This window comes from Amblyomma americanum, unplaced genomic scaffold (assembly GCF_052857255.1).
Source record: "Amblyomma americanum isolate KBUSLIRL-KWMA unplaced genomic scaffold, ASM5285725v1 scaffold_158, whole genome shotgun sequence".
Lineage (NCBI taxonomy): Eukaryota > Metazoa > Arthropoda > Arachnida > Ixodida > Ixodidae > Amblyomma > Amblyomma americanum.
The window spans coordinates 67,501-71,518 of NW_027526630.1; the positions used below are offsets into that span (position 1 = coordinate 67,501).

The 4,018-nt window shown below is 42.9% G+C and overlaps 1 non-coding gene across 1 annotated transcript; it reads right to left on the reverse strand.

The window, feature by feature from the left end:
• Positions 1-3,605: 3,605 nt before the first annotated feature.
• Positions 3,606-3,679, reverse strand: TRNAT-CGU (transfer RNA threonine (anticodon CGU)). The gene has a single exon. It is a non-coding gene; the product is annotated as a tRNA-Thr (tRNA).
• Between the last annotated feature and the right edge of the window lie 339 nt (positions 3,680-4,018).

Genomic DNA, 4,018 nt, shown 5'->3' on the forward strand with positions numbered 1-4,018 from the left:
CACACGCAAACTTAAACACCCACCAAGGCAAAAGGTCTCACAGCCGTCGCTGTAGCTCAGTTGGTATAGCACAAGACGCCTTATTCGAAAGGATGTGGGTTCGCTTCCCATTGGCGGCATGTGGTTGTTTTTTTCTTGTTCTTTTCGAATCAATTATTTTTAGGCGATAAAATATTCACTGTTCATCTCCATTGTTCACACCAGAAATTGAAAAAACCATCTTATGCTCCCATGTTTCTGCAGCTGTTCGCTTTGTCATATATATATATATATATATATATATATATATATATATATATATATATATATATATATATATATATATATATATATATATATATATATATATATATATTTGTGTGTGTGTGTGTGTGTGTGTAAGGGGGTGTTAAGTGAACTAGGCACTTCCACAAACACATTTAATTTCGACGATTCGACCGCGGTGCAGTCTACATCAGGCAGTGCTGAAGAAGACCGAACCGCGGTCGAATCGTCGACAATAAATGTGCCTTTGTAGAAGCGTTCACTTAACACACACACATATATATAATTAGACGTCCCGTGCTCTTCCAACTGAACTACGGCGTCGGCTGTCATGGTGACACTGGTGAACACTCTCAAGGTTAGGTCACACGCAAACTTAAACACCCACCAAGGCAAAAGGTCTCACAGCCCTCGCTGTAGCTCAGTTGGTATAGCACAGGACGCCTTATTCGAACGAATGTGGGTTCGCTTCCCATTAGCGGCATGTGGTTGTTTTTTCTTGTTCTTTTCGAATCAATTATCTTTGGGCGATAAAATATTCACTGTTCATCTCCATTGTTCACACCAGAAATTGAAAAAATCCTCCTATGCTCCTGTTTCTGCAGCTGCTCGCTTTGTCATGTGGGTGAGTGTGTGTGTGTGTGCGTGCGTGCGTGTGTGTCTGTGCGTGTGCGCGAGCGCGCGCGTGTGTGCGTGCGTGCGTGTGTGTGTGTGTGTGTGTGTGTGTCTAACGGGGGTGTTAAGTGAACTAGGCACTTCCACAAAGACATTTATTTCGACGAATCGACCGCGGTGCAGTCTTCAGCAGGCAGTGCTGAAGAAGACCGAACCGCGGTCGAATCGTCGGCAATAAATGTGCCTTTGTAGAAGTGTCTCGTTCACTTAAAACACTCACATATATATAATTACACGTCCGGTGCTCTTCCAACTGAACTACGGCGTCGGCTGTCAGGGTGACACTGGTGAACACTGTCAAGATTAGGTCACACGCAAACTTAAACACCCACCAAGGCAAAAGGTCTCACAGCCGTCGCTGTAGCTCAGTTGGTATAGCACAAGACGCCTTATTCGAAAGGATGTGGGTTCGCTTCCCATTGGCGGCATGTGGTTGTTTTTTTCTTGTTCTTTTCGAATCAATTATCTTTAGGCGATAAAATATTCACTGTTCATCTCCATTGTTCACACCAGAAATTGAAAAAACCCTCTTATGCTCCCATGTTTCTGCAGCTGTTCGCTTTGTCATATATATATATATATATATATATATATATATATATATATATATATATATATATATATATATATAATATATGTATATATTTGTGTATGTGTGTGTGTGTGTGTAAGGGGGTGTTAAGTGAACTAGGCACTTCCACAAACACATTTAATTTCGACGATTCGACCGCGGTGCAGTCTACTTCAGGCAGTGCTGAAGAAGACCGAACCGCGGTCGAATCTCTCGACAATAAATGTGCCTTTGTAGAAGCGTTCACTTAACACACACACATATATATAATTAGACGTCCCGTGCTCTTCCAACTGAACTACGGCGTCGGCTGTCATGGTGACACTGGTGAACACTCTCAAGGTTAGGTCACACGCAAACTTAAACACCCACCAAGGCAAAAGGTCTCACCGCCCTCGCTGTAGCTCAGTTGGTAGAGCACAAGACGCCTTATTCGAACGAATGTGGGTTCGCTTCCCATTAGCGGCATGTGGTTGTTTTTTCTTGTTCTTTTCGAATCAATTATCTTTGGGCGATAAAATATTCACTGTTCATCTCCATTGTGCGCACCAGAAATTGAAAAAATCTTCCTACGCTCCTAATTTACTTCAGCTGTTCGCTTTGTCATATATATATATATATATATATATATATATATATATATATATATATATATATATATATATATGTATGTGTGTGTGTGTGTGTGTGTGCGTGTGTGTGTGTGTGTGTGTGTGTGTGTGTGTGTAAGGGGTGTGTTAAGTGAACTAGGCACTTCCACAAAGACATTTAATTTCGTCGATTCGACCGCGGTGCTGTCTTCATCAGGCAGTGCTGAAGAAGACAGCACCGCGGTCGAATCTTCGACAATAAATGTGCCTTTGTAGAAGCGTTCACTTAACACACACACATATATATATAATTAGACGTCCCGTGCTCTTCCAACTGAACTACGGCGTCGGCTGTCATGGTGACACTGGTGAACACTCTCAAGGTTAGGTCACACGCAAACTTAAACACCCACCAAGGCAAAAGGTCTCACAGCCCTCGCTGTAGCTCAGTTGGTAGAGCACAAGACGCCTTATTCGAACGAATGTGGGTTCGCTTCCCATTAGCGGCATGTGGTTGTTTTTTTCTTGTTCTTTTCGAATCAATTATCTTTAGGCGATAAAATATTCACTTTTCATCTCCATTGTTCACACCAGAAATTGAAAAAATCCTCCTATGCTCCTGTTTGTGCAGCTGTTCGCTTTGTCATGTGGGTGTGTGTGTGTGTGTGTGTGCGTGCGTGCGTGTGTGTGTGTGTGTGTGTGTGTGCGTGTGTGTGTGTGTGTGTGTGTGTGTGTCTAACGGGGGTGTTAAGTGAACTAGGCACTTCCACAAAGACATTTAATTTCGACGATTCGACCGCGGTGCAGTGTTCATCAGGCAGTGCTGAAGAAGACCGAACCGCGGTCGAATCGTCGACAATAAATGTGCCTTTGTAGAAGTGTCTCGTTCACTTCACACACACATATATATATAATTACACGTCCGGTGCTCTTCCAACTGAACTACGGCGTCGGCTGTCGGGGTGACACTGGTGAACACTCTCAAGGTTAGGTCACACGCAAACTTAAACACCCACCAAGGCAAAAGGTCTCACAGCCGTCGCTGTAGCTCAGTTGGTAGAGCACAAGACGCCTTATTCGAACGAATGTGGGATCGCTTCCCAATGGCGGCATGTGGTTGTTTTTTCATGTTCTTTTCGAATCAATTATATTTGGGTGATAAAATATTCACTGTTAATCTCCATTGTGCGCACCAGAAATTGAAAAAATCTTCCTACGCTCCTATGTTACTTCAGCTGTTCGCTTTGTCATATATATATATATATATATATATATATATATATATATATATATATATATATATATATATAGCAGACAAGTTAAAGGAAATGAGGGGCCCGTTTGACAAATTTATGAAGGGAGCCAACAGTCACCGAAACCAAGGTGCATAGGGGAACGTTAATTTTTTTTATATTAATGTGTTATGCTTATCAGTGGGATAATAATACTTATATTAATAAATCGCTTAAAGAAAATTACTTATAAAGCAGAAGAAAAAACAACCATGCCGCCGGTGGGATCCGAACCCACGATCTCCGAATTACGCGTCCGGTGCTCTTACCAACTGAGCTACGGCGACGGCTGTCCAATCTGCTGCTCTCGTGGGTATTTATGTTTACTGGGTGTAAGCGAGCCTTGAGAATGTTCACCAGCGCCACCCTCGACCATAGCGGCGGACGTAGCACGTCCTGTAACACCGCGAGCGTGACGTAGGACGTCATCTGACGGTGAGGGCGGAAACTGTGCGAGAGCCCTCTTATGCTACCTGTGGCATCAAGACTGCCAGAACCGAGACCCTCGTTAAGCTATTAGCACACAAGTTAAAGGAAATGAGGGGCCCGTTTGACAAATTTATGAAGGGAGCCAACAGTCACCGAAACCAAGGTGCATAGGGGAACGTTAATTTTTTTTTATTAAT